Raw genomic sequence first — 23,434 nt, 5'->3', positions numbered from 1 at the left:
ACACGAAATTGTAAAGATAAAGACATCAAATTTTGAACGAGCTCGAAATTTCTCAGAAAAACTCGAATAACTCAGCTCTGGCACGGAATTTTGAAGCCGAATTTTCGCAGGATGATAGCCACAGATGTGCTGCACAAACTGAGCATAGCTTCAGTGACGTTTTTGACATGTTTGGACACGTAATTGTAAAGATAAAGACATCAAATTTTGAACGAGCTCGAAATTTCTCAGAAAAACTCGAATAACTCAGCTCTGGCACGGAATTTTGAAGCCGAATTTTCGCAGGATGATAGCCACAGATGTGCTGCACAAACTGAGCATAACTTCAGTGACGTATTTGACATGTTTGGACACGAAATTGTAAAGATAAAGACATCAAATTTTTGAACGAGCTCGAAATTTCTCAGAAAAACTCGAATAACTCAGCTCTGGCACGGAATTTCGAAGCGAAATTTTCGCGGGATGATAGCCACAGATGTGCTGCACAAACTGAGCATAACTTCAGTGACGTATTTGACATGTTTGGACACGAAATTGTAAAGATAAAGACATCAAATTTTTGAACGAGCTCGAAATTTCTTAAAAAACTCGAATAGCTCAGCTCTGGCACGGAATTTTGAAGCGAAATTTTCGCAGGATGATAGCCACAGATGTGCTGCACAAACTGAGCATAACTTCAGTGACGTATTTGACATGTTTGGACACGAAATTGTAAAGATAAAGACATCAAATTTTGAACGAGCTCGAAATTTCTCAGAAAAACTCGAATAACTCAGCTCTGGCACGGAATTTTGAAGCCGAATTTTCGCAGGATGATAGCCACAGATGTGCTGCACAAACTGAGCATAACTTCAGTGATGTATTTGACATGTTTGGACACGTAATTGTAAAGATAAAGACATCAAATTTTTGAACGAGCTCGAAATTTCTCAGAAAAACTCGAATAACTCAGCTCTGGCACGGAATTTCGAAGCGAAATTTTCGCGGGATGATAGCCACAGATGTGCTGCACAAACTGAGCATAACTTCAGTGACGTATTTGACATGTTTGGACACGAAATTGTAAAGATAAAGACATCAAATTTTGAACGAGCTCGAAATTTCTCAGAAAAACTCGAATAACTCAGCTCTGGCACGGAATTTTGAAGCCGAATTTTCGCAGGATGATAGCCACAGATGTGCTGCACAAACTGAGCATAACTTCAGTGACGTATTTGACATGTTTGGACACGAAATTGTAAAGATAAAGACATCAAATTTTTGAACGAGCTCGAAATTTCTTAAAAAACTCGAATAGCTCAGCTCTGGCACGGAATTTTGAAGCGAAATTTTCGCAGGATGATAGCCACAGATGTGCTGCACAAACTGAGCATAACTTCAGTGACGTATTTGACATGTTTGGACACGTAATTGTAAAGATAAAGACATCAAATTTTGAACGAGCTCGAAATTTCTCAGAAAAACTCGAATAACTCAGCTCTGGCACGGAATTTTGAAGCCGAATTTTCGCAGGATGATAGCCACAGATGTGCTGCACAAACTGAGCATAACTTCAGTGACGTATTTGACATGTTTGGACACGAAATTGTAAAGATAAAGACATCAAATTTTTGAACGAGCTCGAAATTTCTCAGAAAAACTCGAATAACTCAGCTCTGGCACGGAATTTCGAAGCGAAATTTTCGCGGGATGATAGCCACAGATGTGCTGCACAAACTGAGCATAACTTCAGTGACGTATTTGACATGTTTGGACACGAAATTGTAAAGATAAAGACATCAAATTTTGAACGAGCTCGAAATTTCTCAGAAAAACTCGAATAACTCAGCTCTGGCACGGAATTTTGAAGCCGAATTTTCGCAGGATGATAGCCACAGATGTGCTGCACAAACTGAGCATAGCTTCAGTGACGTTTTTGACATGTTTGGACACGTAATTGTAAAGATAAAGACATCAAATTTTTGAACGAGCTCGAAATTTCTTAAAAAACTCGAATAGCTCAGCTCTGGCACGGAATTTTGAAGCGAAATTTTCGCAGGATGATAGCCACAGATGTGCTGCACAAACTGAGCATAACTTCAGTGACGTATTTGACATGTTTGGACACGTAATTGTAAAGATAAAGACATCAAATTTTTGAACGAGCTCGAAATTTCTTAAAAAAACTCGAATAACTCAGCTCTGGCACGGAATTTCGAAGCGAAATTTTCGCGGGATGATAGCCACAGATGTGCTGCACAAACTGAGCATAACTTCAGTGACGTATTTGACATGTTTGGACACGAAATTGTAAAGATAAAGACATCAAATTTTGAACGAGCTCGAAATTTCTCAGAAAAACTCGAATAACTCAGCTCTGGCACGGAATTTTGAAGCCGAATTTTCGCAGGATGATAGCCACAGATGTGCTGCACAAACTGAGCATAACTTCAGTGACGTATTTGACATGTTTGGACACGAAATTGTAAAGATAAAGACATCAAATTTTTGAACGAGCTCGAAATTTCTCAGAAAAACTCGAATAACTCAGCTCTGGCACGGAATTTCGAAGCGAAATTTTCGCGGGATGATAGCCACAGATGTGCTGCACAAACTGAGCATAACTTCAGTGACGTATTTGACATGTTTGGACACGAAATTGTAAAGATAAAGACATCAAATTTTGAACGAGCTCGAAATTTCTCAGAAAAACTCGAATAACTCAGCTCTGGCACGGAATTTTGAAGCCGAATTTTCGCAGGATGATAGCCACAGATGTGCTGCACAAACTGAGCATAACTTCAGTGACGTATTTGACATGTTTGGACACGTAATTGTAAAGATAAAGACATCAAATTTTTAAACGAGCTCGAAATTTCTTAAAAAACTCGAATAGCTCAGCTCTGGCACGGAATTTTGAAGCGAAATTTTCGCAGGATGATAGCCACAGATGTGCTGCACAAACTGAGCATAACTTCAGTGACGTATTTGACATGTTTGGACACGAAATTGTAAAGATAAAGACATCAAATTTTTGAACGAGCTCGAAATTTCTCAGAAAAACTCGAATAACTCAGCTCTGGCACGGAATTTCGAAGCGAAATTTTCGCGGGATGATAGCCACAGATGTGCTGCACAAACTGAGCATAACTTCAGTGACGTATTTGACATGTTTGGACACGAAATTGTAAAGATAAAGACATCAAATTTTGAACGAGCTCGAAATTTCTCAGAAAAACTCGAATAACTCAGCTCTGGCACGGAATTTTGAAGCCGAATTTTCGCAGGATGATAGCCACAGATGTGCTGCACAAACTGAGCATAACTTCAGTGACGTATTTGACATGTTTGGACACGTAATTGTAAAGATAAGGACATCAAATTTTTAAACGAGTTCGAAATTTCTCAGAAAAATTAGAATAACTCAGCTCTGGCACGGAATTTTGAAGCGAAATTTTCGCAGGATGATAGCCACAGATGTGCTGCACAAACTGAGCATAACTTCAGTAACGTACCGTCATCCGGGGCGAAATTGTGCCAAAAAAGCATATATTTTTTTTCTTTAGCTCAGTATACACACAATTTAGGAACTAAGTTGATTTCAAACCTGTCAACAGAGGTGGTATAAACCGCAGCGCAGACCAAAAGACACACATTCTTAAACAACACAACACTCGCCATGCAGTGTGTGTTCGCCCACAAATTCCCTTCGGTGTCTCTTTTGCTAAACACGCTCTTTCGTGTTTTACGCGCACCAGGAAAAGGCAGCCGCAAACGCAGAGTGATAAATTTGCTGCATGCTTTACTACACCAAGAGCCGCACTCTGCGCGGCTGGATTGTACACCCTGCGCTGGGTCAGTTGAAGTGGTGTGATTGAAAAAAACATTTTTACTGTTGCGTCGCCTGATCCGTACTAACTTAACATAGACCATATTAGTTGTTCAGTGCAGCGTGTATTTTCACTTTTAAAAGGGCAGAAAATTTGTAAATACAAAACAATTTTTTTGCGTTAATTCCGCACGGAGTGTGGCAAAGGACAGCACCAAGTGCTGTTTGGATGGTCACTCACTGGGCGATTTTCACCGAGTGCTGTCGATCGCTCCCACTCCGCTTTCGCTCGTACGCTGTGTGCATATTAGCTGTAGAGGTGTGTTGCCGAATCGCTCTGTGCGACAAGGCATAATATTGGAACATTGGGCGCATAGTGTGAGCGAATGACAGCCCTGCCTGTCAATATATACTAAATTGTTCAATTAACAACTACCGTAGACATGGTTTAGTTACAATGAAACCTAATTTTACTGGCAGTGCATGAACTTTGGCACAATCTCACCCCTTCTGGGGGGTGACATTGTGCCAAAAACTTAAAGTTAGGCTAAAAACCTAAACAGTGAACATTAGCATGTTTATAAACAATACACATAAATATCAGTATAAAGTAGTTCATATGCGGCCGTCCATGAACTAAGTGGACTATTAGGGGCAGGGGGTCGGCCAAAAACAACGCATCATACAAAAAGTAGGAACGAAAATAACCCGGAGAGCTGTGAAATAACTAAAAACGAGTTCGTTGTCAATGGACAGCCTTTATGTAGCCAGTATCGTTTCTAGGGTTAACAAGGGGGAGATATATGAAGGGGTGTATCCTAAGGTGGCATACCCATTTGATCATTTAACAAAAGTAACCATTACTTCCTTACCTCCTTAAAACTGGCAGTTTATACACGATATAATATATTCGTCTTATATTAGAGTGTTTATTCCAAGTATCTGAAATTTCCAGAGAAAAAGTAAAAATTAGTTTAAATTATTTAGCAGACCTATGATGCTGTTTGCTCCAAAATTGATGATGCAATCTAATCTGTCAAAATATTGTGCTCAATAGTAAAGAATGTGAGTGTGCTGGTGTATACTGACGTGTTTTTGTTGTGTATGTGAAATCCACAAATTGCATCGATCATTATGGCTTGGCACAATCTCACCCCCATGAAGCTCGAAAAGTACAAAGTTTCGAAAAATAATATTTTCGTAATCAAAACTAATCCAACGCATAATAACCTTTCAATGCATTATAAATGATTAGTTTATACACCTTCAAAATAGCAAGTTGATGCGATTTCCTGTTCGGGTTGGTTTATGCGGGATATTTTTCACAAGCGTTATTTCCGCGTATTTTTGATCGCGAACTTTGAAGCCCTGTTTAGGCTAAATAGTTCGCTAATATTATCTGTGTTCCATTCTAAGTTATAATAAATGTTATGTTCATCATCATTTTGAATTTAGGTCACCAGGTTCTATAGATATAATAAATTTTCACAAATAAACATTTTTGGTTTTTGGCACAATCTCACCCCCGTGGCACAATCTCACCCCGGTTGGCGGTATTTGACATGTTTGGACACGTAATTGTAAAGATAGACATCAAATATTTGAACGAGCTCGAAATTTCTTAGAAAAACTCGAATAACTCAGCTCTGGCACGGAATTTTGAAGCGAAATTTTCGCAGGATGATAGCCACAGATGTGCTACACAAACTGAGCATAACTTCAGTGACATATTAGACATGTTTGGACACGAAATTGTAAAGATAAAGACATCAAATTTTTGAACGAGCTCGAAATTTCTTAGAAAAACTCGAATAACTCTGCTCTGGCACGGAATTTTGAAGCGAAATTTCCGCAGGATGATAGCCACAGATGTGCTGCACAAACTGAGCATGACTTCAGTGACGTATTTGACATGTTTGGACACGAAATTGTAAAGATAAAGGCATCAAAGTTTTGAACGAGTTCGAAATTTCTCAGAAAAACTCGAATAACTCAGCTCTGGCACGGAATTTTGAAGTGAAATTTTCGCAGGATGATAGCCACAGATGTGCTGCACAAACTGAGCATAACTTCAGTGACGTATTAGACATGTTTGGACACGAAATTGTAAAGATAAAGACATCAAATTTTTGAACGAGCTCGAAATTTCTTATAAAAACCCGAATAACACAGCTCTGGCACGGAATTTTGAAGCGAAATTTTCGCAGGATGATAGCCACAGATGTGCTGCACAAACTGAGCATAACTTCAGTGACGTATTTGACATGTTTGGACACGTAATTGTAAAGATAAAGGCATCAGATTTTTGAACGAGTTCGAAATTTCTCAGAAAAACTCGAATAACTCAGCTCTGGCACGGAATTTTGAAGCGAAATTTTCGCAGGATGATAGCCACAGATGTGCTGCACAAACTGAGCATAACTTCAGTGACGTATTTGACATGTTTGGACACGAAATTGTAAAGATAAAGACATCAAATTTTGAACGAGCTCGAAATTTCTCAGAAAAACTCGAATAACTCAGCTCTGGCACGGAATTTTGAAGCGAAATTTTCGCAGGATGATAGCCACAGATGTGCTGCACAAACTGAGCATAGCTTCAGTGACGTTTTTGACATGTTTGGACACGTAATTGTAAAGATAAAGACATCAAATTTTTGAACGAGCTCGAAATTTCTTAAAAAAACTCGAATAGCTCAGCTCTGGCACGGAATTTTGAAGCGAAATTTTCGCAGGATGATAGCCACAGATGTGCTGCACAAACTGAGCATAACTTCAGTGACGTATTTGACATGTTTGGACACGTAATTGTAAAGATAAAGACATCAAATTTTTGAACGAGCTCGAAATTTCTCAGAAAAACTCGAATAACTCAGCTCTGGCACGGAATTTCGAAGCGAAATTTTCGCGGGATGATAGCCACAGATGTGCTGCACAAACTGAGCATAACTTCAGTGACGTATTTGACATGTTTGGACACGAAATTGTAAAGATAAAGACATCAAATTTTGAACGAGCTCGAAATTTCTCAGAAAAACTCGAATAACTCAGCTCTGGCACGGAATTTTGAAGCCGAATTTTCGCAGGATGATAGCCACAGATGTGCTGCACAAACTGAGCATAACTTCAGTGACGTATTTGACATGTTTGGACACGAAATTGTAAAGATAAAGACATCAAATTTTGAACGAGCTCGAAATTTCTCAGAAAAACTCGAATAACTCAGCTCTGGCACGGAATTTTGAAGCCGAATTTTCGCAGGATGATAGCCACAGATGTGCTGCACAAACTGAGCATAGCTTCAGTGACGTTTTTGACATGTTTGGACACGTAATTGTAAAGATAAAGACATCAAATTTTTGAACGAGCTCGAAATTTCTTAAAAAACTCGAATAGCTCAGCTCTGGCACGGAATTTTGAAGCGAAATTTTCGCAGGATGATAGCCACAGATGTGCTGCACAAACTGAGCATAACTTCAGTGACGTATTTGACATGTTTGGACACGAAATTGTAAAGATAAAGACATCAAATTTTGAACGAGCTCGAAATTTCTCAGAAAAACTCGAATAACTCAGCTCTGGCACGGAATTTTGAAGCCGAATTTTCGCAGGATGATAGCCACAGATGTGCTGCACAAACTGAGCATAACTTCAGTGACGTATTTGACATGTTTGGACACGAAATTGTAAAGATAAAGACATCAAATTTTGAACGAGCTCGAAATTTCTCAGAAAAACTCGAATAGCTCAGCTCTGGCACGGAATTTTGAAGCGAAATTTTCGCAGGATGATAGCCACAGATGTGCTGCACAAACTGAGCATAACTTCAGTGACGTATTTGACATGTTTGGACACGAAATTGTAAAGATAAAGACATCAAATTTTGAACGAGCTCGAAATTTCTCAGAAAAACTCGAATAACTCAGCTCTGGCACGGAATTTCGAAGCGAAATTTTCGCGGGATGATAGCCACAGATGTGCTGCACAAACTGAGCATAACTTCAGTGACGTATTTGACATGTTTGGACACGAAATTGTAAAGATAAAGACATCAAATTTTGAACGAGCTCGAAATTTCTCAGAAAAACTCGAATAACTCAGCTCTGGCACGGAATTTTGAAGCCGAATTTTCGCAGGATGATAGCCACAGATGTGCTGCACAAACTGAGCATAACTTCAGTGACGTATTTGACATGTTTGGACACGAAATTGTAAAGATAAAGACATCAAATTTTGAACGAGCTCGAAATTTCTCAGAAAAACTCGAATAACTCAGCTCTGGCACGGAATTTTGAAGCCGAATTTTCGCAGGATGATAGCCACAGATGTGCTGCACAAACTGAGCATAGCTTCAGTGACGTTTTTGACATGTTTGGACACGTAATTGTAAAGATAAAGACATCAAATTTTTGAACGAGCTCGAAATTTCTTAAAAAAACTCGAATAGCTCAGCTCTGGCACGGAATTTTGAAGCGAAATTTTCGCAGGATGATAGCCACAGATGTGCTGCACAAACTGAGCATAACTTCAGTGACGTATTTGACATGTTTGGACACGTAATTGTAAAGATAAAGACATCAAATTTTTGAACGAGCTCGAAATTTCTCAGAAAAACTCGAATAACTCAGCTCTGGCACGGAATTTCGAAGCGAAATTTTCGCGGGATGATAGCCACAGATGTGCTGCACAAACTGAGCATAACTTCAGTGACGTATTTGACATGTTTGGACACGAAATTGTAAAGATAAAGACATCAAATTTTGAACGAGCTCGAAATTTCTCAGAAAAACTCGAATAACTCAGCTCTGGCACGGAATTTTGAAGCCGAATTTTCGCAGGATGATAGCCACAGATGTGCTGCACAAACTGAGCATAACTTCAGTGACGTATTTGACATGTTTGGACACGAAATTGTAAAGATAAAGACATCAAATTTTGAACGAGCTCGAAATTTCTCAGAAAAACTCGAATAACTCAGCTCTGGCACGGAATTTTGAAGCCGAATTTTCGCAGGATGATAGCCACAGATGTGCTGCACAAACTGAGCATAGCTTCAGTGACGTTTTTGACATGTTTGGACACGTAATTGTAAAGATAAAGACATCAAATTTTGAACGAGCTCGAAATTTCTCAGAAAAACTCGAATAACTCAGCTCTGGCACGGAATTTTGAAGCCGAATTTTCGCAGGATGATAGCCACAGATGTGCTGCACAAACTGAGCATAACTTCAGTGACGTATTTGACATGTTTGGACACGAAATTGTAAAGATAAAGACATCAAATTTTTGAACGAGCTCGAAATTTCTCAGAAAAACTCGAATAACTCAGCTCTGGCACGGAATTTCGAAGCGAAATTTTCGCGGGATGATAGCCACAGATGTGCTGCACAAACTGAGCATAACTTCAGTGACGTATTTGACATGTTTGGACACGAAATTGTAAAGATAAAGACATCAAATTTTTGAACGAGCTCGAAATTTCTTAAAAAACTCGAATAGCTCAGCTCTGGCACGGAATTTTGAAGCGAAATTTTCGCAGGATGATAGCCACAGATGTGCTGCACAAACTGAGCATAACTTCAGTGACGTATTTGACATGTTTGGACACGAAATTGTAAAGATAAAGACATCAAATTTTGAACGAGCTCGAAATTTCTCAGAAAAACTCGAATAACTCAGCTCTGGCACGGAATTTTGAAGCCGAATTTTCGCAGGATGATAGCCACAGATGTGCTGCACAAACTGAGCATAACTTCAGTGATGTATTTGACATGTTTGGACACGTAATTGTAAAGATAAAGACATCAAATTTTTGAACGAGCTCGAAATTTCTCAGAAAAACTCGAATAACTCAGCTCTGGCACGGAATTTCGAAGCGAAATTTTCGCGGGATGATAGCCACAGATGTGCTGCACAAACTGAGCATAACTTCAGTGACGTATTTGACATGTTTGGACACGAAATTGTAAAGATAAAGACATCAAATTTTGAACGAGCTCGAAATTTCTCAGAAAAACTCGAATAACTCAGCTCTGGCACGGAATTTTGAAGCCGAATTTTCGCAGGATGATAGCCACAGATGTGCTGCACAAACTGAGCATAACTTCAGTGACGTATTTGACATGTTTGGACACGAAATTGTAAAGATAAAGACATCAAATTTTTGAACGAGCTCGAAATTTCTTAAAAAACTCGAATAGCTCAGCTCTGGCACGGAATTTTGAAGCGAAATTTTCGCAGGATGATAGCCACAGATGTGCTGCACAAACTGAGCATAACTTCAGTGACGTATTTGACATGTTTGGACACGTAATTGTAAAGATAAAGACATCAAATTTTGAACGAGCTCGAAATTTCTCAGAAAAACTCGAATAACTCAGCTCTGGCACGGAATTTTGAAGCCGAATTTTCGCAGGATGATAGCCACAGATGTGCTGCACAAACTGAGCATAACTTCAGTGACGTATTTGACATGTTTGGACACGAAATTGTAAAGATAAAGACATCAAATTTTTGAACGAGCTCGAAATTTCTCAGAAAAACTCGAATAACTCAGCTCTGGCACGGAATTTCGAAGCGAAATTTTCGCGGGATGATAGCCACAGATGTGCTGCACAAACTGAGCATAACTTCAGTGACGTATTTGACATGTTTGGACACGAAATTGTAAAGATAAAGACATCAAATTTTGAACGAGCTCGAAATTTCTCAGAAAAACTCGAATAACTCAGCTCTGGCACGGAATTTTGAAGCCGAATTTTCGCAGGATGATAGCCACAGATGTGCTGCACAAACTGAGCATAGCTTCAGTGACGTTTTTGACATGTTTGGACACGTAATTGTAAAGATAAAGACATCAAATTTTTGAACGAGCTCGAAATTTCTTAAAAAAACTCGAATAGCTCAGCTCTGGCACGGAATTTTGAAGCGAAATTTTCGCAGGATGATAGCCACAGATGTGCTGCACAAACTGAGCATAACTTCAGTGACGTATTTGACATGTTTGGACACGTAATTGTAAAGATAAAGACATCAAATTTTTGAACGAGCTCGAAATTTCTTAAAAAAACTCGAATAACTCAGCTCTGGCACGGAATTTCGAAGCGAAATTTTCGCGGGATGATAGCCACAGATGTGCTGCACAAACTGAGCATAACTTCAGTGACGTATTTGACATGTTTGGACACGAAATTGTAAAGATAAAGACATCAAATTTTGAACGAGCTCGAAATTTCTCAGAAAAACTCGAATAACTCAGCTCTGGCACGGAATTTTGAAGCCGAATTTTCGCAGGATGATAGCCACAGATGTGCTGCACAAACTGAGCATAACTTCAGTGACGTATTTGACATGTTTGGACACGAAATTGTAAAGATAAAGACATCAAATTTTGAACGAGCTCGAAATTTCTCAGAAAAACTCGAATAACTCAGCTCTGGCACGGAATTTTGAAGCCGAATTTTCGCAGGATGATAGCCACAGATGTGCTGCACAAACTGAGCATAGCTTCAGTGACGTTTTTGACATGTTTGGACACGTAATTGTAAAGATAAAGACATCAAATTTTTGAACGAGCTCGAAATTTCTTAAAAAAACTCGAATAGCTCAGCTCTGGCACGGAATTTTGAAGCGAAATTTTCGCAGGATGATAGCCACAGATGTGCTGCACAAACTGAGCATAACTTCAGTGACGTATTTGACATGTTTGGACACGTAATTGTAAAGATAAAGACATCAAATTTTTGAACGAGCTCGAAATTTCTCAGAAAAACTCGAATAACTCAGCTCTGGCACGGAATTTCGAAGCGAAATTTTCGCGGGATGATAGCCACAGATGTGCTGCACAAACTGAGCATAACTTCAGTGACGTATTTGACATGTTTGGACACGAAATTGTAAAGATAAAGACATCAAATTTTGAACGAGCTCGAAATTTCTCAGAAAAACTCGAATAACTCAGCTCTGGCACGGAATTTTGAAGCCGAATTTTCGCAGGATGATAGCCACAGATGTGCTGCACAAACTGAGCATAACTTCAGTGACGTATTTGACATGTTTGGACACGAAATTGTAAAGATAAAGACAGCAAATTTTGAACGAGCTCGAAATTTCTCAGAAAAACTCGAATAACTCAGCTCTGGCACGGAATTTTGAAGCCGAATTTTCGCAGGATGATAGCCACAGATGTGCTGCACAAACTGAGCATAGCTTCAGTGACGTTTTTGACATGTTTGGACACGTAATTGTAAAGATAAAGACATCAAATTTTTGAACGAGCTCGAAATTTCTTAAAAAAACTCGAATAGCTCAGCTCTGGCACGGAATTTTGAAGCGAAATTTTCGCAGGATGATAGCCACAGATGTGCTGCACAAACTGAGCATAACTTCAGTGACGTATTTGACATGTTTGGACACGTAATTGTAAAGATAAAGACATCAAATTTTTGAACGAGCTCGAAATTTCTCAGAAAAACTCGAATAACTCAGCTCTGGCACGGAATTTCGAAGCGAAATTTTCGCGGGATGATAGCCACAGATGTGCTGCACAAACTGAGCATAACTTCAGTGACGTATTTGACATGTTTGGACACGAAATTGTAAAGATAAAGACATCAAATTTTGAACGAGCTCGAAATTTCTCAGAAAAACTCGAATAACTCAGCTCTGGCACGGAATTTTGAAGCCGAATTTTCGCAGGATGATAGCCACAGATGTGCTGCACAAACTGAGCATAACTTCAGTGACGTATTTGACATGTTTGGACACGAAATTGTAAAGATAAAGACAGCAAATTTTGAACGAGCTCGAAATTTCTCAGAAAAACTCGAATAACTCAGCTCTGGCACGGAATTTTGAAGCCGAATTTTCGCAGGATGATAGCCACAGATGTGCTGCACAAACTGAGCATAACTTCAGTGACGTATTTGACATGTTTGGACACGAAATTGTAAAGATAAAGACATCAAATTTTGAACGAGCTCGAAATTTCTCAGAAAAACTCGAATAACTCAGCTCTGGCACGGAATTTTGAAGCCGAATTTTCGCAGGATGATAGCCACAGATGTGCTGCACAAACTGAGCATAGCTTCAGTGACGTTTTTGACATGTTTGGACACGTAATTGTAAAGATAAAGACATCAAATTTTTGAACGAGCTCGAAATTTCTTAAAAAAACTCGAATAGCTCAGCTCTGGCACGGAATTTTGAAGCGAAATTTTCGCAGGATGATAGCCACAGATGTGCTGCATAAACTGAGCATAACTTCAGTGACGTATTTGACATGTTTGGACACGTAATTGTAAAGATAAAGACATCAAATTTTTGAACGAGCTCGAAATTTCTTAAAAAAACTCGAATAACTCAGCTCTGGCACGGAATTTCGAAGCGAAATTTTCGCGGGATGATAGCCACAGATGTGTTGCACAAACTGAGCATAACTTCAGTGACGTATTTGACATGTTTGGACACGAAATTGTAAAGATAAAGACATCAAATTTTGAACGAGCTCGAAATTTCTCAGAAAAACTCGAATAACTCAGCTCTGGCACGGAATTTTGAAGCCGAATTTTCGCAGGATGATAGCCACAGATGTGCTGCACAAACTGAGCATAACTTCAGTGACGTATTTGACATGTTTGGACACGAAATTGTAAAGATAAAGACATCAAATTTTGAACGAGCTCGAAATTTCTCAGAAAAACTCGAATAACTCAGCTCTGGCACGGAATTTTGAAGCCGAATTTTCGCAGGATGATAGCCACAGATGTGCTGCACAAACTGAGCATAGCTTCAGTGACGTTTTTGACATGTTTGGACACGTAATTGTAAAGATAAAGACATCAAATTTTTGAACGAGCTCGAAATTTCTTAAAAAAACTCGAATAGCTCAGCTCTGGCACGGAATTTTGAAGCGAAATTTTCGCAGGATGATAGCCACAGATGTGCTGCACAAACTGAGCATAACTTCAGTGACGTATTTGACATGTTTGGACACGTAATTGTAAAGATAAAGACATCAAATTTTTGAACGAGCTCGAAATTTCTTAAAAAAACTCGAATAACTCAGCTCTGGCACGGAATTTCGAAGCGAAATTTTCGCGGGATGATAGCCACAGATGTGCTGCACAAACTGAGCATAACTTCAGTGACGTATTTGACATGTTTGGACACGAAATTGTAAAGATAAAGACATCAAATTTTGAACGAGCTCGAAATTTCTCAGAAAAACTCGAATAACTCAGCTCTGGCACGGAATTTTGAAGCCGAATTTTCGCAGGATGATAGCCACAGATGTGCTGCACAAACTGAGCATAACTTCAGTGACGTATTTGACATGTTTGGACACGAAATTGTAAAGATAAAGACATCAAATTTTGAACGAGCTCGAAATTTCTCAGAAAAACTCGAATAACTCAGCTCTGGCACGGAATTTTGAAGCCGAATTTTCGCAGGATGATAGCCACAGATGTGCTGCACAAACTGAGCATAGCTTCAGTGACGTTTTTGACATGTTTGGACACGTAATTGTAAAGATAAAGACATCAAATTTTTGAACGAGCTCGAAATTTCTTAAAAAAACTCGAATAGCTCAGCTCTGGCACGGAATTTTGAAGCGAAATTTTCGCAGGATGATAGCCACAGATGTGCTGCACAAACTGAGCATAACTTCAGTGACGTATTTGACATGTTTGGACACGTAATTGTAAAGATAAAGACATCAAATTTTTGAACGAGCTCGAAATTTCTAAGAAAAACTCGAATAACTCAGCTCTGGCACGGAATTTCGAAGCGAAATTTTCGCGGGATGATAGCCACAGATGTGCTGCACAAACTGAGCATAACTTCAGTGACGTATTTGACATGTTTGGACACGAAATTGTAAAGATAAAGACATCAAATTTTGAACGAGCTCGAAATTTCTCAGAAAAACTCGAATAACTCAGCTCTGGCACGGAATTTTGAAGCCGAATTTTCGCAGGATGATAGCCACAGATGTGCTGCACAAACTGAGCATAACTTCAGTGACGTATTTGACATGTTTGGACACGAAATTGTAAAGATAAAGACATCAAATTTTGAACGAGCTCGAAATTTCTCAGAAAAACTCGAATAACTCAGCTCTGGCACGGAATTTTGAAGCCGAATTTTCGCAGGATGATAGCCACAGATGTGCTGCACAAACTGAGCATAGCTTCAGTGACGTTTTTGACATGTTTGGACACGTAATTGTAAAGATAAAGACATCAAATTTTTGAACGAGCTCGAAATTTCTTAAAAAAACTCGAATAGCTCAGCTCTGGCACGGAATTTTGAAGCGAAATTTTCGCAGGATGATAGCCACAGATGTGCTGCACAAACTGAGCATAACTTCAGTGACGTATTTGACATGTTTGGACACGTAATTGTAAAGATAAAGACATCAAATTTTTGAACGAGCTCGAAATTTCTCAGAAAAACTCGAATAACTCAGCTCTGGCACGGAATTTCGAAGCGAAATTTTCGCGGGATGATAGCCACAGATGTGCTGCACAAACTGAGCATAACTTCAGTGACGTATTTGACATGTTTGGACACGAAATTGTAAAGATAAAGACATCAAATTTTGAACGAGCTCGAAATTTCTCAGAAAAACTCGAATAACTCAGCTCTGGCACGGAATTTTGAAGCCGAATTTTCGCAGGATGATAGCCACAGATGTGCTGCACAAACTGAGCATAACTTCAGTGACGTATTTGACATGTTTGGACACGAAATTGTAAAGATAAAGACAGCAAATTTTGAACGAGCTCGAAATTTCTCAGAAAAACTCGAATAACTCAGCTCTGGCACGGAATTTTGAAGCCGAATTTTCGCAGGATGATAGCCACAGATGTGCTGCACAAACTGAGCATAACTTCAGTGACGTATTTGACATGTTTGGACACGAAATTGTAAAGATAAAGACATCAAATTTTGAACGAGCTCGAAATTTCTCAGAAAAACTCGAATAACTCAGCTCTGGCACGGAATTTTGAAGCCGAATTTTCGCAGGATGATAGCCACAGATGTGCTGCACAAACTGAGCATAGCTTCAGTGACGTTTTTGACATGTTTGGACACGTAATTGTAAAGATAAAGACATCAAATTTTTGAACGAGCTCGAAATTTCTTAAAAAAACTCGAATAGCTCAGCTCTGGCACGGAATTTTGAAGCGAAATTTTCGCAGGATGATAGCCACAGATGTGCTGCACAAACTGAGCATAACTTCAGTGACGTATTTGACATGTTTGGACACGTAATTGTAAAGATAAAGACATCAAATTTTTGAACGAGCTCGAAATTTCTTAAAAAAACTCGAATAACTCAGCTCTGGCACGGAATTTCGAAGCGAAATTTTCGCGGGATGATAGCCGCAGATGTGCTGCACAAACTGAGCATAACTTCAGTGACGTATTTGACATGTTTGGACACGAAATTGTAAAGATAAAGACATCAAATTTTGAACGAGCTCGAAATTTCTCAGAAAAACTCGAATAACTCAGCTCTGGCACGGAATTTTGAAGCCGAATTTTCGCAGGATGATAGCCACAGATGTGCTGCACAAACTGAGCATAACTTCAGTGACGTATTTGACATGTTTGGACACGAAATTGTAAAGATAAAGACATCAAATTTTGAACGAGCTCGAAATTTCTCAGAAAAACTCGAATAACTCAGCTCTGGCACGGAATTTTGAAGCCGAATTTTCGCAGGATGATAGCCACAGATGTGCTGCACAAACTGAGCATAGCTTCAGTGACGTTTTTGACATGTTTGGACACGTAATTGTAAAGATAAAGACATCAAATTTTTGAACGAGCTCGAAATTTCTTAAAAAAACTCGAATAGCTCAGCTCTGGCACGGAATTTTGAAGCGAAATTTTCGCAGGATGATAGCCACAGATGTGCTGCACAAACTGAGCATAACTTCAGTGACGTATTTGACATGTTTGGACACGTAATTGTAAAGATAAAGACATCAAATTTTTGAACGAGCTCGAGATTTCTCAGAAAAACTCGAATAACTCAGCTCTGGCACGGAATTTCGAAGCGAAATTTTCGCGGGATGATAGCCACAGATGTGCTGCACAAACTGAGCATAACTTCAGTGACGTATTTGACATGTTTGGACACGAAATTGTAAAGATAAAGACATCAAATTTTGAACGAGCTCGAAATTTCTCAGAAAAACTCGAATAACTCAGCTCTGGCACGGAATTTTGAAGCCGAATTTTCGCAGGATGATAGCCACAGATGTGCTGCACAAACTGAGCATAACTTCAGTGACGTATTTGACATGTTTGGACACGTAATTGTAAAGATAAGGACATCAAATTTTTAAACGAGTTCGAAATTTCTCAGAAAAATTAGAATAACTCAGCTCTGGCACGGAATTTTGAAGCGAAATTTTCGCAGGATGATAGCCACAGATGTGCTGCACAAACTGAGCATAACTTCAGTAACGTACCGTCATCCGGGGCGAAATTGTGCCAAAAAAGCATATATTTTTTTTCTTTAGCTCAGTATACACACAATTTAGGAACTAAGTTGATTTCAAACCTGTCAACAGAGGTGGTATAAACCGCAGCGCAGACCAAAAGACACACATTCTTAAACAACACAACACTCGCCATGCAGTGTGTGTTCGCCCACAAATTCCCTTCAGTGTCTCTTTTGCTAAACACGCTCTTTCGTGTTTTACGCGCACCAGGAAAAGGCAGCCGCAAACGCAGAGTGATAAATTTGCTGCATGCTTTACTACACCAAGAGCCGCACTCTGCGCGGCTGGATTGTACACCCTGCGCTGGGTCAGTTGAAGTGGTGTGATTGAAAAAAACATTTTTACTGTTGCGTCGCCTGATCCGTACTAACTTAACATAGACCATATTAGTTGTTCAGTGCAGCGTGTATTTTCACTTTTAAAAGGGCAGAAAATTTGTAAATACAAAACAATTTTTTTGCGTTAATTCCGCACGGAGTGTGGCAAAGGACAGCACCAAGTGCTGTTTGGATGGTCACTCACTGGGCGATTTTCACCGAGTGCTGTCGATCGCTCCCACTCCGCTTTCGCTCGTACGCTGTGTGCATATTAGCTGTAGAGGTGTGTTGCCGAATCGCTCTGTGCGACAAGGCATAATATTGGAACATTGGGCGCATAGTGTGAGCGAATGACAGCCCTGCCTGTCAATATATACTAAATTGTTCAATTAACAACTACCGTAGACATGGTTTAGTTACAATGAAACCTAATTTTACTGGCAGTGCATGAACTTTGGCACAATCTCACCCCTTCTGGGGGGTGACATTGTGCCAAAAACTTAAAGTTAGGCTAAAAACCTAAACAGTGAACATTAGCATGTTTATAAACAATACACATAAATATCAGTATAAAGTAGTTCATATGCGGCCGTCCATGAACTAAGTGGACTATTAGGGGCAGGGGGTCGGCCAAAAACAACGCATCATACAAAAAGTAGGAACGAAAATAACCCGGAGAGCTGTGAAATAACTAAAAACGAGTTCGTTGTCAATGGACAGCCTTTATGTAGCCAGTATCGTTTCTAGGGTTAACAAGGGGGAGATATATGAAGGGGTGTATCCTAAGGTGGCATACCCATTTGATCATTTAACAAAAGTAACCATTACTTCCTTACCTCCTTAAAACTGGCAGTTTATACACGGTATAATATATTCGTCTTATATTAGAGTGTTTATTCCAAGTATCTGAAATTTCCAGAGAAAAAGTAAAAATTAGTTTAAATTATTTAGCAGACCTATGATGCTGTTTGCTCCAAAATTGATGATGCAATCTAATCTGTCAAAATATTGTGCTCAATAGTAAAGAATGTGAGTGTGCTGGTGTATACTGTGCTGCACAAACTGAGCATAACTTCAGTGACGTATTTGACATGTTTGGACACGAAATTGTAAAGATAAAGACATCAAATTTTGAACGAGCTCGAAATTTCTCAGAAAAACTCGAATAACTCAGCTCTGGCACGGAATTTTGAAGCCGAATTTTCGCAGGATGATAGCCACAGATGTGCTGCACAAACTGAGCATAGCTTCAGTGACGTTTTTGACATGTTTGGACACGTAATTGTAAAGATAAAGACATCAAATTTTTGAACGAGCTCGAAATTTCTTAAAAAAACTCGAATAGCTCAGCTCTGGCACGGAATTTTGAAGCGAAATTTTCGCAGGATGATAGCCACAGATGTGCTGCACAAACTGAGCATAACTTCAGTGACGTATTTGACATGTTTGGACACGTAATTGTAAAGATAAAGACATCAAATTTTTGAACGAGCTCGAAATTTCTCAGAAAAACTCGAATAACTCAGCTCTGGCACGGAATTTCGAAGCGAAATTTTCGCGGGATGATAGCCACAGATGTGCTGCACAAACTGAGCATAACTTCAGTGACGTATTTGACATGTTTGGACACGAAATTGTAAAGATAAAGACATCAAATTTTGAACGAGCTCGAAATTTCTCAGAAAAACTCGAATAACTCAGCTCTGGCACGGAATTTTGAAGCCGAATTTTCGCAGGATGATAGCCACAGATGTGCTGCACAAACTGAGCATAACTTCAGTGACGTATTTGACATGTTTGGACACGAAATTGTAAAGATAAAGACAGCAAATTTTGAACGAGCTCGAAATTTCTCAGAAAAACTCGAATAACTCAGCTCTGGCACGGAATTTTGAAGCCGAATTTTCGCAGGATGATAGCCACAGATGTGCTGCACAAACTGAGCATAGCTTCAGTGACGTTTTTGACATGTTTGGACACGTAATTGTAAAGATAAAGACATCAAATTTTTGAACGAGCTCGAAATTTCTTAAAAAAACTCGAATAGCTCAGCTCTGGCACGGAATTTTGAAGCGAAATTTTCGCAGGATGATAGCCACAGATGTGCTGCACAAACTGAGCATAACTTCAGTGACGTATTTGACATGTTTGGACACGTAATTGTAAAGATAAAGACATCAAATTTTTGAACGAGCTCGAAATTTCTTAAAAAAACTCGAATAACTCAGCTCTGGCACGGAATTTCGAAGCGAAATTTTCGCGGGATGATAGCCGCAGATGTGCTGCACAAACTGAGCATAACTTCAGTGACGTATTTGACATGTTTGGACACGAAATTGTAAAGATAAAGACATCAAATTTTGAACGAGCTCGAAATTTCTCAGAAAAACTCGAATAACTCAGCTCTGGCACGGAATTTTGAAGCCGAATTTTCGCAGGATGATAGCCACAGATGTGCTGCACAAACTGAGCATAACTTCAGTGACGTATTTGACATGTTTGGACACGAAATTGTAAAGATAAAGACATCAAATTTTGAACGAGCTCGAAATTTCTCAGAAAAACTCGAATAACTCAGCTCTGGCACGGAATTTTGAAGCCGAATTTTCGCAGGATGATAGCCACAGATGTGCTGCACAAACTGAGCATAGCTTCAGTGACGTTTTTGACATGTTTGGACACGTAATTGTAAAGATAAAGACATCAAATTTTTGAACGAGCTCGAAATTTCTTAAAAAAACTCGAATAGCTCAGCTCTGGCACGGAATTTTGAAGCGAAATTTTCGCAAGATGATAGCCACAGATGTGCTGCACAAACTGAGCATAACTTCAGTGACGTATTTGACATGTTTGGACACGTAATTGTAAAGATAAAGACATCAAATTTTTGAACGAGCTCGAAATTTCTCAGAAAAACTCGAATAACTCAGCTCTGGCACGGAATTTCGAAGCGAAATTTTCGCGGGATGATAGCCACAGATGTGCTGCACAAACTGAGCATAACTTCAGTGACGTATTTGACATGTTTGGACACGAAATTGTAAAGATAAAGACATCAAATTTTGAACGAGCTCGAAATTTCTCAGAAAAACTCGAATAACTCAGCTCTGGCACGGAATTTTGAAGCCGAATTTTCGCAGGATGATAGCCACAGATGTGCTGCACAAACTGAGCATAACTTCAGTGACGTATTTGACATGTTTGGACACGTAATTGTAAAGATAAGGACATCAAATTTTTAAACGAGTTCGAAATTTCTCAGAAAAATTAGAATAACTCAGCTCTGGCACGGAATTTTGAAGCGAAATTTTCACAGGATGATAGCCACAGATGTGCTGCACAAACTGAGCATAACTTCAGTAACGTACCGTCATCCGGGGCGAAATTGTGCCAAAAAAGCATATATTTTTTTTCTTTAGCTCAGTATACACACAATTTAGGAACTAAGTTGATTTCAAACCTGTCAACAGAGGTGGTATAAACCGCAGCGCAGACCAAAAGACACACATTCTTAAACAACACAACACTCGCCATGCAGTGTGTGTTCGCCCACAAATTCCCTTCAGTGTCTCTTTTGCTAAACACGCTCTTTCGTGTTTTACGCGCACCAGGAAAAGGCAGCCGCAAACGCAGAGTGATAAATTTGCTGCATGCTTTACTACACCAAGAGCCGCACTCTGCGCGGCTGGATTGTACACCCTGCGCTGGGTCAGTTGAAGTGGTGTGATTGAAAAAAACATTTTTACTGTTGCGTCGCCTGATCCGTACTAACTTAACATAGACCATATTAGTTGTTCAGTGCAGCGTGTATTTTCACTTTTAAAAGGGCAGAAAATTTGTAAATACAAAACAATTTTTTTGCGTTAATTCCGCACGGAGTGTGGCAAAGGACAGCACCAAGTGCTGTTTGGATGGTCACTCACTGGGCGATTTTCACCGAGTGCTGTCGATCGCTCCCACTCCGCTTTCGCTCGTACGCTGTGTGCATATTAGCTGTAGAGGTGTGTTGCCGAATCGCTCTGTGCGACAAGGCATAATATTGGAACATTGGGCGCATAGTGTGAGCGAATGACAGCCCTGCCTGTCAATATATACTAAATTGTTCAATTAACAACTACCGTAGACATGGTTTAGTTACAATGAAACCTAATTTTACTGGCAGTGCATGAACTTTGGCACAATCTCACCCCTTCTGGGGGGTGACATTGTGCCAAAAACTTAAAGTTAGGCTAAAAACCTAAACAGTGAACATTAGCATGTTTATAAACAATACACATAAATATCAGTATAAAGTAGTTCATATGCGGCCGTCCATGAACTAAGTGGACTATTAGGGGCAGGGGGTCGGCCAAAAACAACGCATCATACAAAAAGTAGGAACGAAAATAACCCGGAGAGCTGTGAAATAACTAAAAACGAGTTCGTTGTCAATGGACAGCCTTTATGTAGCCAGTATCGTTTCTAGGGTTAACAAGGGGGAGATATATGAAGGGGTGTATCCTAAGGTGGCATACCCATTTGATCATTTAACAAAAGTAACCATTACTTCCTTACCTCCTTAAAACTGGCAGTTTATACACGATATAATATATTCGTCTTATATTAGAGTGTTTATTCCAAGTATCTGAAATTTCCAGAGAAAAAGTAAAAATTAGTTTAAATTATTTAGCAGACCTATGATGCTGTTTGCTCCAAAATTGATGATGCAATCTAATCTGTCAAAATATTGTGCTCAATAGTAAAGAATGTGAGTGTGCTGGTGTATACTGACGTGTTTTTGTTGTGTATGTGAAATCCACAAATTGCATCGATCATTATGGCTTGGCACAATCTCACCCCCATGAAGCTCGAAAAGTACAAAGTTTCGAAAAATAATATTTTCGTAATCAAAACTAATCCAACGCATAATAACCTTTCAATGCATTATAAATGATTAGTTTATACACCTTCAAAATAGCAAGTTGATGCGATTTCCTGTTCGGGTTGGTTTATGCGGGATATTTTTCACAAGCGTTATTTCCGCGTATTTTTGATCGCGAACTTTGAAGCCCTGTTTAGGCTAAATAGTTCGCTAATATTATCTGTGTTCCATTCTAAGTTATAATAAATATGTTATGTTCATCATCATTTTGAATTTAGGTCACCAGGTTCTATAGATATAATAAATTTTCACAAATAAACATTTTTGGTTTTTGGCACAATCTCACCCCCGTGGCACAATCTCACCCCGGTTGGCGGTATTTGACATGTTTGGACACGTAATTGTAAAGATAGACATCAAATATTTGAACGAGCTCGAAATTTCTTAGAAAAACTCGAATAACTCAGCTCTGGCACGGAATTTTGAAGCGAAATTTTCGCAGGATGATAGCCACAGATGTGCTGCACAAACTGAGCATAACTTCAGTGACATATTAGACATGTTTGGACACGAAATTGTAAAGATAAAGACATCAAATTTTTGAACGAGCTCGAAATTTCTTAGAAAAACTCGAATAACTCTGCTCTGGCACGGAATTTTGAAGCGAAATTTCCGCAGGATGATAGCCACAGATGTGCTGCACAAACTGAGCATGACTTCAGTGACGTATTTGACATGTTTGGACACGAAATTGTAAAGATAAAGGCATCAAAGTTTTGAACGAGTTCGAAATTTCTCAGAAAAACTCGAATAACTCAGGTCTGGCACGGAATTTTGAAGCGAAATTTTCGCAGGATGATAGCCACAGATGTGCTGCACAAACTGAGCATAACTTCAGTGACGTATTAGACATGTTTGGACACGAAATT

The sequence above is a fragment of the Sabethes cyaneus genome, chromosome 3 (assembly GCF_943734655.1).
Source record: "Sabethes cyaneus chromosome 3, idSabCyanKW18_F2, whole genome shotgun sequence".
Classification (NCBI taxonomy): Eukaryota; Metazoa; Arthropoda; class Insecta; order Diptera; family Culicidae; genus Sabethes; species Sabethes cyaneus.
This window is presented reverse-complemented; position numbering follows the sequence as displayed.